This window comes from Corythoichthys intestinalis, chromosome 7, assembly GCF_030265065.1.
Source record: "Corythoichthys intestinalis isolate RoL2023-P3 chromosome 7, ASM3026506v1, whole genome shotgun sequence".
Classification (NCBI taxonomy): Eukaryota; Metazoa; Chordata; class Actinopteri; order Syngnathiformes; family Syngnathidae; genus Corythoichthys; species Corythoichthys intestinalis.
Genome location: NC_080401.1, coordinates 7842131 through 7856461, shown reverse-complemented (window position 1 = coordinate 7856461; position 14331 = coordinate 7842131). Strand labels below are relative to the sequence as shown.

At 37.5% G+C, this 14331-nt stretch overlaps 2 long non-coding RNA genes across 2 annotated transcripts; one reads left to right on the top strand and one right to left on the bottom strand.

Annotated features, from left to right (window-relative positions):
- Window positions 1-3554: 3554 nt before the first annotated feature.
- Window positions 3555-5014, top strand: LOC130919360 (uncharacterized). Its single transcript, XR_009063949.1, has 3 exons — window positions 3555-3719; window positions 3785-3835; window positions 4224-5014. It is a non-coding gene; the product is annotated as an uncharacterized LOC130919360 (long non-coding RNA).
- Window positions 4874-6115, bottom strand: LOC130919359 (uncharacterized). The gene is made up of 2 exons (XR_009063948.1): window positions 5699-6115; window positions 4874-5025 (listed from the first exon to the last, which is right to left on the bottom strand). It is a non-coding gene; the product is annotated as an uncharacterized LOC130919359 (long non-coding RNA).
- Between the last annotated feature and the right edge of the window lie 8216 nt (window positions 6116-14331).

Sequence of the window (14331 nt, the reverse complement as noted above, 5' to 3'; positions counted from 1 at the left end):
TGTTGTGACGCTTGCCATTGACTTTCTCTCATCAAAGCGTTGCCTGTCGCTTGTATTGTTTGGCGATGTCACAAAGCTTTTCACCAAAGACCAAGCTCTTTGTGAGCAAGCACCATACTATAAGTCGCTCTGGAGTGTAATTCAAACTTAAAAAAAAAAAAAAAAATGCATCAGAGAAAGAAAGAACAACGTGGATCAGTCGCATTGGACTCTTAAGTTGAATTTTTGAAGTAAAAATGTACCCTATGTTGTCCATCATTTGTGGCCAAGTCGCTCAAACACAGTTACTAGTATTGAATCAGCAACAAAAGAGTGGTTAAAATGAATTAAATAGTTGCCAAACCTACAGCATTGCTGCACACACTCATAATTAGCAGTGGTGCTGCGAATACTAACCTAAGCACCATTTAGCTTAGCAAGCGACTACGATGCAGCACTTCAGCTCAACAATGACCACTTTGTCAGTTTTCTTCTACTTCCTAGCATGCGCAGACCCTTTTACTCATTGTTTTGGCTAATACTTAGCTCATCTAAGGTAGCTTATTATCTCTAGTGGCTTCACATTCTCCTTATTAGCTTCAGTTGCTAGTTTCCAGTGACCAAGTTGTAGACCTGCTAGTCTTCAAAATGTTCCGTTTATTTTCTGTACTGCGCTCACGCCAAATATATTCCTTCACATGGCTCCAGAGACAATTTTATTTGTTCAGATTTATGTAGCTAGAGGAGACTGGGGCAATGTGAAACATTTTTTTACATTTGCTCTCCCCCATGATAGCTAAAACAACAAAGTTTACATATTTCCCATTAATTTAGGATGTTTCCAAGCAATGGAAATTATCAGAATGTACTCAGGATGAGTTATTTGATGAAGAATAGTTTTTTTTTTTTTTTTTTTTTCTGACTGGGGACGGAATATTTATTGCACCATTGTATCACGTATTGAATCGTTCGCTGATGAATACTTTATTGGATTGTTATTTCAACTTGTTAATTTCATGGCATAAGGTGAGCTGGCAAACAGTCGAGATGAATAGGTTCCATCCAGTTCACTCCAAATGTGGACGCATAGTAAAGAAAAATGATGGATGGGGGGAGGGATTTTATGGGACTTGGACATGGAACAAAAATGGTTATTTTGCATTGCAAATCATTTCCTGAGTGTGTACATTATTGTGACGGTTGTTGCTTTGTATTTCATTTGATATTTTTCAAAAGTCACACATAGTGAAGCTTTTTCTATGTGTGTTATTAGCGTTACTCCAAAGATTGCTTTCTGCTGTCAAGTTGCCCAGCCAGTTGACTTAGTAGTCTACTCACACTGAAAGAGCCTTCTTCTTTGGACAAGTACTGCACTCTCCTCTGTGATGGATGATGTGACTATCTGCTTGCACTTTTTTAACCTAATTAATAGTGATTGCTCTCACCATAAACACTATTGGACTACTGGACCTCTTCACAACCAACACTTGCACCTATTCTGTAACTCAAGATGTGATTCATTTTCTTTCATTAATTTAGTTCTCTTTCTCAATGTATTTGTTTGATGTCTCATCTGCAACATTTGAAAAAGTTCAATGCAAATTTTGAAAATGTTTTTATCCTTGCTGCCGGGCAAATAACTGCTATTATCCATTTGCAAAAGTAATGCTGTTTGAGTCAAATAGAAATTAAAAATATGACATCTTGTTACATATTACAGGGACTGCAGTAACAAATAAAATTCTTATAAAACAGCTGGAAATTATGATGAGCACACATACAAAATTCTTAGAAGTTATATCCCAAAGATAGGCAACTAAGTCATACAAACAAAAAGAATTACTGTAATTTTTACACTATAAGGCGTACTTGACTATAAGCTGCCACCCACCAGAGACAGTCAACCTCTGCTGCCACTTGCTGTCAACACTGTTGTCATCCAACATGCCTCCTAGCATACATTGCAGTGCCACAGATGTAAATAACAATAAAAATTCATGGTCTGTGTTAATAATTTACTCAGTTACTGTTGTAGTTGTTTCATTACTTGCCTGTTACGGAATCTCGTAAAACTTTATTTGACAGAGGCACCATATGACATGACATGCCACTGCCATTAGCATTAATGAATGCATATGACAGACATCATTTTGTGTCATCCGGCAAATTATCTCCCTTTTGAATGGATGTAAAAGATCCGAGCTGGACATAAATGGAGTAAGTGACATAATTTGCCAGATGAAACTTCATGATATCCTAAACTTATATCATAAACTTTCATCAATGTCCATAATAATGTCATGTCATATTTATGACGGTCTTATGACGGTCTTATGGCAGTCTTATGATGCCGCTGTCAAATAAAGTGTTACCTATTAACCCAAATAAATCAACAAATAAACCGCACTGAACTATAAACTGCAGGATTCAAAATGAGGGAAAAAAGTAGAGGCTTATAGTCCAAAAATTATTGTAGTATTAATACAGTTCAAATATCACACATCATATTCACACAATATTAGACAAAGATCTTGAGTGAGAGCCTCTCACTCAAATCACATTTAATTGTCACTGTATTCATAGTTACTTAGCTAAAAGACGGCAGCTAATCTGCTACTTCAATTTGCGACCTGAGTAGTATACCGCAGTTAACTGCCTGAACAGAGTAAACTGAACTGAGAAAAATTGAACCATTTCAATTCACAATTCATGGGAATAGACAACCAAACAAACATCAACACAGAGGTAAAAAATAACCGAACTACAAGGATAGGCAGTTTATCTGCCACTAACCGCTAAAGCAGGTAGGAAGATGTAATTTGCACCATTGACTGATTGGCACACGCACCTTGATATTGATGCTGCATTCATGTGTTGATGGGGAAATCGAGAAAATAAATCTCAATTAAATAGTGTTGTATGTAAAAAGTGCCAAACAGTCACTCAACTTGTGATGTATCGTTAGAGCATAAAAATAGGTTCCTCTTCTTTGTAACATGTTAGCAACCATGTTTGTATCCCATGTTACGACTTTACCACACATTAAAACGATTTTCCAACTTGGAAACTCAGATCTCCCGACATACATGAACACAGCATATCTCCCCAAGGTGCATTGCGGAATATCCCCTTCTATGCCTATCACAGCCAAAGTTACGTGCATGAATTACCATATTAAGGTGGTATGTGCAGATCGTGTATGTGGAGGAAATAGAGTAATATGACCATATTTAATAGGCACATTCTGACCCATAATGCACGACAACATTCATTCATTCATTCATTCATTTTCCAGGCCGCTTTTCCTCATATGTCTACAAAGTAAGATTGTTTGGCCTTTTTTAAAGGGGAACTGAAGAGCTTTTCAGATTTCGCTCTTAAGTGTTTTACTCAGTTGAATTGTATTAAATGCGTCATTCGCTCTCTCAAAAAGTCACATAAAAAAAAAAAAAAAAAAAATTGACCGCGTAGTTTTTGAGTTATGGCCATAGCAACACCATAGCAACGAGGGACGCGCCGTCCTGCCGACCCCTACCTCGTGACGTAACTTCCAGGAAGCCTCGCCACCACCCTGAACACGGAAATATAGCACCACGCTATCCTCGCCATATATTGCAAACATTTTCTGGGTTTTACTCGCGGGATTCGTCATGCCATCTCGATGTGTAGCGATATGAATTACTCACAGGAAGACTCGAGACTCTAGGAGTGGTCCAAAAAAAAAAACTTCTCCTGCAAAGGTTTGGACCGTTTTTGTTAGCATGCATACAGGTCCCCAATCGGCTCATTGTTTTCATCATTTCAGCCATGACAGCTTTGAAAACCTACAACAATGCAACCTTGGTTTTCCAAAGACGTAAGTAGAACATTAATGGCTTTTTTTTTTTTATAAACTACTGCCAGTTTGTTGAAGTGCGACATTTTTTTTTTTTTTTTTTTTTTTTTTTGCTGTTGGCCTGTCATAAGTAGATAGGTTGGCTGACATGTCGTCTACTCATGTGATTTTATTACTATATCAATAGGTGTTATGTAAATTCAAATGTCCCCAGCACCAAATAGGTCCTTGGCTCGTTGTTTTTTATATTTCAACATCAAGGTCTGCCTATTTGAAGAGGGAACAATAGCATCAAATAGATGCTGCTATGACTGGGGCATTATTATTTGATCACCAAGAAATTATTATTACATTAAAATTGGGATTCATCCAATATTTTCATGCTGCTGTGATTTTTTTTTTCCTCCAGGAAGCCAAACATAAAAAATAAAGTGGCGGAAACCCTCAACACGATGAAAAAAGCGTTGCAAGTCAGTTGCCACCCAGTTTCCCAAAATCAAGAGAGAGTGGGTCGAGTCATATGATGACCGAAGTGATGCGGTGTCCAGCGATGACGACTGAAGAGATCCTATGAGGCCTGCCAGATGCTGAATTTCTTCCGTCTGCGACATCAGATGACGATGATTTAGGAGAAATAAATGTAGCAAATTTTGATGATATGAAATCATAAACTAGTCATATATACAGTACACATTTTTTAAAAGAAAAATCAAGTTACCTTCATATTTTAATGATAATGCATTATCTTTGTATAGAGAACACTACATGCTACAGAAAAGAGTAAATACATATTTCCCACTGCCATTATCATTTTTCAATGTTGCGCTAGTCCGTTGCTATCCTAACTTTGTGTTGCTTACTAAAATTATGCTCTTTGATGTGTGCCGTTATGTGCTTGGTATAACGTGTCACAATCTGACAACGAAAGCTAATGCTGATTCAACATAAACCTGGTATCATTTATTATTGCGGCCTATTGAATATTTTTTCAGAATGTAATATAATTACAATATATTATATACCAATAGAATACATTAAACAGTCAACAAAATGTGTCAATGTTGTTAACAATTTATGGTTTTATTTTTTTAATGAAATTCATGCCCCTGTCAGTGCTTCAGCCTCCGCAAGTTTGGCTCTCACGTCTGGGATCTCCTGATGACACAGGCATACTCTTGGAAGGGTAATTACTTGACGGTTTACAGCAAGACCTGGAAAATAAAATGGTTTTGTCATTTATTTTGAAATATCAATACCATATCATTCATTTAGCCACATTTGGGCTAGCTTTATCATATTTAGATCGGTAGGAGCTGTCCCATTACCTAAAATCCAGTTTTAGCTATGTGTAGAGCATTCATCTAGCCACATTTGGGCTAGCTTTATCATATTTAGATCGGTAGGAGCGGTCCCATTACCTAAAATCCAGTTTTAGCTATGTGTAGAGCATTCATTTAGCCACATTTGGGCTAGCTTTATCATATTTAGATCGGTAGGAGCTGTCTCATTACCTAATATCCAGTTTTAGCTATGTGTAGAGCATTCATTTAGCCACATTTGGGCTAGCTTTATCATATTTAGATCGGTAGGAGCTGTCCCATTACCTAATATCCAGTTTTAGCTATGTGTAGAGCATTCATTTAGCCACATTTGGGCTAGCTTTATCATATTTAGATCGGTAGGAGCTGTCCCATTACCTAATATCCAGTTTTAGCTATGTGTAGAGCATTCATTTAGCCACATTTGGGCTAGCTTTATCATATTTAGATCGGTAGGAGCTGTCCCATTACCTAATATCCAGTTTTAGCTATGTGTAGAGCATGGGAAAAAAATATACAACCATGTAATCGCATTCTAATAAAAAAATCACGATGCTGGATTTACCACTCTCCCGTTCGTGAAGTGTCGAGCTGTCAATTGGCGTCATGACGCCATCTGCTGTGTCAAGTAAATCGCCGTCATCTGACGCCTCAGGTTCAAACATGTAGGGATTAATTGTAGTTCATCTTTCCTGGGAGCCTTTGCCATCGGTAGCGTCACGAAAGAGCGATCCTGAATGGTTACCTTTGGTGGAAATATCACTGACATCGCTGTTGCTGCTATGTTAGCTGTGAGTAGTCTTCTGTTGCCTACGTCACACTTCCGGGTTTGCGAAGGGACCATTAACGGAGTGCAAAAAAACTAAAAAAACGCAAATTATCCTTACAATTACGTGTTGATAATGTCATGGTTGTTTTGACGAACTTGTCCCAAGTTTATATTCATAAAATTACACCAAAATCCGGAAAGGTCTTCAGTTCCCCTTTAATAGTTACAGTATGTCATATTTACATATGCCTATTTCTCCACCATAGATATTCATTACCACAATGTGTAATATTAAGTGCTGTCAAATTTATCGCGTTAACGGGCGGTAATTAATTTTTTAAATTGAACACGTGAAAATATTTTACGCATTTAACGCATGCGCGGAATGACCTGCTCATGCATTTCCTCAGATTGCAATGACGCCATTTTTTTGCACTTTAAGAGCTAGAAGGCAGAGAAAGGTGTCTTGTTTTGTGCTTGCTCTTAACAAAGGTATACTACACGCAATGTGCTGACACATTCAGCTTCAACATTAACACAGCTTACGTCTCTCGGCAGGTCGTGACTCTAACTCACTCCTGCATCATGTGAGTAAACAATATTAGCGCCGCGTGCACTTCATGGTGCTTCGGATAATTCTATATCAGAATATTACAATAGGCGAGTGGACACAGGCGTTCATTGGACCGCACCGTTTATTGGCATAAGCTTCGGCAACTCCTTCACAACAAACATAAGTATCATTTAGTGAAAATACAACAAAAATAATATTCCAATCTCTCAAAAAATATAATCTTCACAAAAAGAAAAGTTATTCAATCTGTATCAATGAGGCCCTATTCTCACACAGTTAAACAACAATGAAAAGAGAACTGGCATTCCTAATCAAAATAGCTATACAAAATACACATAAAACTTACTCAGACTTTGGTCAAACTCTATTCAATCATTTCGTTTAGCTCAAAAAATACACTGGATGACAATATTTAGTCACAATATAAAAACTATCAAAGGTCTCACACATTGTGAAGCCTGCACTCGAATGACCGTGAAGTACAATGGATGCACCAGTAAACAGGGAACTACGCCGTCAGTCGAGGGACAAAACACACTCTTTGGTTTGATTTCTAAGTAATTTAAAACTCGCCATTGACACATTGTGATGTATTTCAATCACTACCTTCTGTAGTTAAAGTGACTTTTTTTTTTTTTTTTTTTTTAATGTGAAGTCACCACTTGGCGACGTCAACAATGGCGAGCTACTAGTTTGTTTTTTGATTGAAACTTTAACACATTTTATTCAAACGAAAACAATAAGAGGGGTTTTAATATAAAATTACTATAACTTGTAATAACATTTTTCTTTTAAGAAGTACACGTCTTTCTATTCATTGATCCTTTTAACAGAAAGAATGTTAATGCCATCTTGTGGATTTATTATTATAATAAACAAATACAGTACTTATGTACAGTATGTTGAATGTTTATGTCCATCTTGTCTTATCTTTCCATTCCAACAATAATTTACAGAAAAATATGGCATATTTTAGAGATGGTTTGAATTGCGATCAATTACGATTAATTAATTTTTAAGCTGTGATTAACTCGAGTAAAAAATGTAATCGTTTGACAGCCCTAGTAATATTACAAGTTTTCAGACATTAACCAATTAGATATTTTACTGAAAATATAATATTTCTGAGCTCAAACTGTTGATGAAAAAAAAATACTCAGTCATCATAGCATTCAGCTATTTTAAGATAGCTTTGGTAAATGTCCTTCATTACCGTAATGCATAGGTTTCAGGAGAATCACCTAGTTGTTAAACACCTGTGCAACACGCGTGACTCCATGTGGGCAACACAGTTGTTCTCCGAGTGCAAACATGTCTGACTCGTTTGGTTCTTTGGCCACATACTCAGCAATTAGATCTCAAGTGCCTCGGACTAGTACATTTTGCGCCTAATAAGTTAAAAATAACAATTCATTTTTCAAACATAATTTCTAAATAAATAAATACACATAGTACTGGCAACATCGACATAAATAACAATTTACATTTACTGAGGATCATCTTGTTGTGAATATTTTCTAAAATCAACAAAACAAAATGAGTGCAACTTTATTTAACAATACAATGCATCGTTTTTTTCCGCTCAGCAGACCACTTCAAAGAATTTGTGCTAGAACTGACTTGGAAGTCTTCCAATGCAACGTGCTGCCAAGTTGGCAGCCACTCCCCGACTCACTCGACCTGACTACCGGGACATCCGCTGAGAGAGTTTTACCAGCCTTCCCTCAACATATTGGCCCAAAAGTTTCAAAGAATAATATTTTTGCCTCTGACTGTTTAATGGCTACTTCCTCCACATTTACTTTTTGGCAAACAATTGTGGCATGTTTCCTTTTGATTAAATAGTTTGGATGTGTTTGATGTGAACATTCATACTTCACTCACATCGTATAACATTCCATGGGAAAAAAATGATAAAATGGACTCACGTTGCATTTGGACAAAAAAAAAAAAATCAATGTTGCGAAAGAGAAAGACCAAGAGTTGCATGACATGACTACAGACTGTTATGTTTTTCCAGTTACATGCATTCAGCTTAACTATACAGTAAGTTTTCACTAGTTACACAGACTTATTTAATTTCATATGGCTGTAGGTAGATGTGTACAGTTCCTTAAATGGTAAGCCATAAACAAACAAAAAAACATCAGATAATTTTACCTGCACTCCTGTTTCTAGAATCTACATAACATTGCAACCAGTATGCTTGATTGAGAACATTACAAAATTGAGCAGCATGACATTGCCATCTTTTAAGTATGTGTGATTGAAGGTGCTGCATCCTAAAATTAATGTAGGTTAACTTTAAAAAAATACCCCCCCCTCTTTTTTAATTTGTTTTATTTGTTTTTATTTAATTTACTTATTTATTTATTTTTACAAAGTTTTATCAGATTCTAGACCAGGGGTCCTCAAATACAAATCTTGAGGGTCCACAAATCATTTTTTTCATACAGGCATGGGTCCATTTATTAATGTCGGTCAAGTACAAGGCAGGTCGAAGGTGATATTCTTTTGACCAAACAAAGATACAGTGGACATTCTGATTAAATAAAAATAAATTAACAAAACATTTTCTTTTCTTCATAAAAAAAAAAAAAAATAAATAAATAAATACACCAAAAAATAAAAAATAAATACACCAAAAAAAACAAACAAACAAACAAACAAACATGCAAGTACAATGTTTACACATGTACACAAAATAATTGACAAGATCTGTCATTAAAGTGCAAACAATAACTATTGACAGTACATTTTGTAACTGTAAAACACTGTTGGACAAAAAAGAAAATGTGGAAGTAGTACAGTACATGTTCACATGTACAGAACATAAATGACAAGCTCTATCCTTAGGATGCAAACATAATATTTATTGGCAGTAACTTTAACTGTAAAACACTGCTCAATGAGAGAAGTGGTATTTGCGGGTCACAAATCATCAGCCAGTACTTCAGTGTGTCTTGTGGTTGATGAATCTTAGAGTGAGATTTGATTTTTGTTCTAATTTCGTCCTTTTCTTTTCCTTCGAACATTGCTGCCATGACCTCAATACTACACTTTTTTTTTATTATTTCTCCATCAGAGAATGTACCAGCACCCACGACACTCTGAGTGAGCACTCCGTTGCAATTTGTTGTTGTGTCATAGATTTAACAATAACCTTACTTGACTCTTGATATGACCGCTTCAACCTGTTAATTTCTTGGCTTCTCAATTCTGATTTAGGAGGAAACTTATCTTTAAAAGAGCTGTGCTCTTTAACATAATGGTGTTTCACATTTTCACTTTTTATCAGAGCAACTGCCTTTAATCATATTGAGCACATAGGTTTGGTACTTGCAGGTAGTAAAATGGACACATATTTGTCGTTGTTCACTTTTCTTTCTCTTGGTCAACTTTGAGCATGCCATTTTGATAGATTCGGTCTACTGATGGCATGTGTGGTGTTAGTGAACGTTGCTTAACATTGTGAGCTCGAACGTTGCCCGCATGTAGAGAGAGTGCCGGGGTAACACGGGGAAATAAATTAATAAATCACGTTTGCTCACAGTAAGACTCACGGTCTTGAATGAAAAATACAGTACACGACAGCATGTACACTTGGTACAGATTGCAAAGTGCCGGGTGCAACTCAAATTTGAGCTAGCTAGTAGCATGCAGGCCCTCTCAGCCAATCAGCTCATCAATGCTTACTTTCTCAGCCAATCAGCATGTCCACACAGGCTCTCTCAGCCAATCAGCGCATTCTTGTCATAAAAATGACAACAGAAGTGAGAACATGGAAGATATTAGACTAAAAATGAAACAGAATTTAGCCATAGAATAGTAGCGCATAGCGATAGATCGGCGCTTCATACATATATTTGTTGAAAAAAAGTTTTGGTTTTATTTCCGTTTCTTCGTTCGTCCGTGGGTCTGCAGAGAGGTGTGCCATGGCCCGGTCGTGGTCCACGGTCCGCCAATTGAGGACCCCGGCTCTAGATCAGATAACATTGCCCTCAAAGACAAAATTATATGAAAAAAAGGCAATGATTTAATTTATCTCAAATTACACTTATAACATTGTTATCTACCACCAGTCAGTTGTCGGTGTAACACACAATAGGTATTTTGTTGATGAATAAGAAGCTTACATTTGGGGTAGCCACAAACCACCCAAGAATAGAAGACATCTGAGCTGAGCTATTCGAAAGCCTCTTTGAGGGAGAATAATCTTGGCAGACAGTTGAGAGTCTAAGAGGTACTGAAGGGTGTCAATATCGTGCAAAATTAAAGTGTAATTAGGGAAATCATTACTTGACACTTATGCAGCAGAGGATTTTGTTAATTTACTGAATAGTACTTCAGTGAATTAAATGAATCTTTTTCCACATATGTCAAGGGTGGCTGAACGCATACATGCATCCATGCATGGTAGAGGTTGAATTAAAAATGTACACCTTAATTATAGATTGCAGATCAAATTGAATCTATTTTACAGTGTAAAACAAACATGAAAAAAAAAATATCTTGTCACCCTCTAAAAATAATTACCTAAGACCTTTAAAAAAATCTATAACCTAAATCTAAAAAAATTTATCAAAAGTTAATTTTTTTGTGTTTCCTGAAAAATCTGTGTTAAAAAAATATTTGATTAGTTGATATTTACGTGAGATGGGTAGTACCGTACACTCACTAAGCAAAGTCTTGCCTCGTTGCATGTACCGCTTTTCGAAAAAGTCACGTGGCTGACACAGTCACTGAATTTCTTGCCAAACAAGCTGTCAAACTGAGGGACCGAGGAAATAAGGACGAGCCCCTGCCAGCCGCCATGGGATGAATTGGATCTAAATTATGACTTTAGCTTAATCCCATACCGTTGAGCCCATACAAAATGGAGCACGTTCTAGAACATGAGAATAAAAGAAAGCACACTGAGGTATGGTGTCATTATCGACCGCATTTCGGAAGAAAAGGTATGTTATTCCAGTTCTCGTTTTTTTCCTTTTTATTTTCTGCAACTAAGGGCACTTTCACATTAGACCACGAGGATCAGGGTCCAGTTGGAAAGCTACCTTGCAACAACACTTGCAAATGACTTGTTGAAAGGCTTCAGTATTCACACTGCGCCAACCGAACTTTCTGCGTAGCATCACATGGATGCAAGGCACACTCAGGTGCTGTGAAGCTGCATGTAATTTAGCATAATTTAAGTCGCCGCTCAACCAGCGGCAGGCTCACTCCCTCCCGGCTCTATGCCGAGCAAACCGGAGTATATAAAAAATGCATAGGGGATAATTAAACCACGAAGGGGAACTGCGTGGTACCCCAAGTCACACAGGCGCTCATTTGCTCTCACTTTCGTGACTTTTTGGACTGTCAAATTGTCGCCTCTTCCAGGAGAACGAGACTCACGAAACGGCCGTCCCGAGAGGCTCCGCCTGTCTCAGCCACTGTAACTCTCATACGGTCCATTCAACAGCATGCAAAACACAACAGCCACATTAGATCCGGATTCTATGTATCAAATGCAACTTCTTAGCGCAGCACAACAACATTTGGCCATGGTTCATCGTTTGTCATCTTGCCATTTGTTACGGGTCCCAAAAATTTGGAATCCCGGATAACAAAAAGATGTGTTTGCCGTGTCTGAAAAGCACAGGCAAAGCAGTTAAGGAAAGGAGACACGAACCAGTCTGCTCTCATCCCAAGTTTCCCCTCTTTATTACAAAATTTTCACTTTTAAAGTGCATGTCAAAAATCAAAATTTTCATCTAATTTCTAAATTCTCAAAACAGAAAATAGCATTGCTATCATTTAAGTGTTTTATATAACTCAGAGTTACATGTTCCAGTAATATCACATCAACTAAATAAATGAGGCATGTAAAACATACTTTTACGAAAGGCATTATGCTGGGAAGTTTTCTTTTTTTTTTCTATGAACAATGACGGTTAAGAACAATTCCTTTTTTTTCACATAACATATCAACACATGCGCATTACACACATTAACAATCGTTCTGAAGGATTCAAGTCGGAGGTGGAAATATAGTTCGCTCTATAATATTGTGTTCAACAATGGACGTTAGCCGTTAGCTAGCGCACAGCTAACATTACCGCTTGAATTCACTACTAAAGTTGAGAGGGGTCTCTTGGGGCTAAGGATTGGGGATGCCCAGGACTTGAACTTTATCAAATTCATCTACTGTTTCTGACTTTGTATCATATTGCCTCTGCAAAGCCCTTTGAGACAACCTTGTTGTGATATAGGGCTATACAGATAAAACTGAATTGAATTGATTTTTAACAGTGCTAGTGTAAACGCGCCCTAAAAGAACACATTTCTCAGACGGCGCTCTCTCCCTTCCATGCGTTGCGAGTGTTCAAATCGTTAGAGATTCCTATTTTCCTGATTAAAAATTTGTGATGGAAAATTAAAATCTAAATGTCTTCAATACAAGTACGTACACAACACAACATTATAACAATTGTACTTTGATTTTACCTTTATTATTCACATTTATTGACTTTATTTAAAAAATGGCAGCCATACATTTAAAATATATTCAGATATTAATAATAGAATCATCTTAATCATTTTAGAGGTCACTGATTTAGCCTGCCAGTTCACAAAGTTGCTTGCAAAAATATTAAGATCCATCAGGTATCATCGTTAGACAATAAAGTGACACAGTACCGATGTGCATTGGTTGCCTGCCACGGCCAGACTGTTCTCCCTGTGTTTTTCAAACACTGGGAGAATAGTCTGGGACCCAGCCCATTAACGGCCTCTTGAGCCAGTACAAAATCAATCGACAAATCAGATTCGTTTATTTGCGTGACGTGTTCTTAACGAGCAACGTCACTCTTCCGCGTCGGAAGTCGTCTCCACAACAACACAGATGGCGAACAGGAGAGCCGAGAATATTTTCCAATCCACGGTAAAATCAGTTTTAAATGACCAAAAACACATCAACACAAGTCATTGACAACTTTCTGTCTCACGCTAGCCATGTTGAATAAAGTCCGCTCTCCTCGTATGTTTACTTCCGCGCACAAGTCCCTCGTCCCGCCCGTCGCTGATTGGTCCACTCCGCTGTCTGTTTGCTGTGGCTTGCTCTGCCCTGGAAATTTTATCTGCTTAATGGTGGCCAGACTCAATAGCTGGAACAGCGGTGAGTCTGGAGTACCAGGCTAGTGCATTGGTGCATTGCGGCCAATGTGCCAAGCCCCCTTTCGGTGCCTCTTCAACCCATCTCTAATATTTACTATAGCAAACTTTTGGATGTGGATGGAGACCCCGAAGAAGGAATATAATGGAAAACCAAAGAGGAACTAACGACTGCACTCCAAAGAAATAACTGATGAAACAAGCAGCACCTGACTGCAATCAACTGATTTAAGACACCAGATCGGTGAAATGGTGACCAATTGTTCCGTTGGAATTAAAAAACCTGCACCCAACTTTGTGGAACAATTTCCGACCCTTGTGTTAGAATAAACTTCCGGTTACTGATTTCATATTCATTTGGAACTGCTTTGTTTAAAGGAAGTTTTTTCATATTCCCTGCAATTTTATTCCACATCAGAAGTGGGTTTGGGTTATCAGGTGATCAACCATTGTGTAGAAACAAATCTAGACTGCCATATGTTACTCTGAGATCATAGCAAATTACAGTTGTATTCAATACAATGGAAGTCCCACAACCATAGAGTGATAAATAGCAGGTTTTGATAGAATTTCAACTTCTACTCTGCAAGTAGGTTTGTACAGCGTATTGTAAATACATGGAAAATCAACAAACTCAACAGGCATAACATTCATACAGCTGATTCTGTGAACCTGAACCATTAAGGCAAGGCAAGGCAAA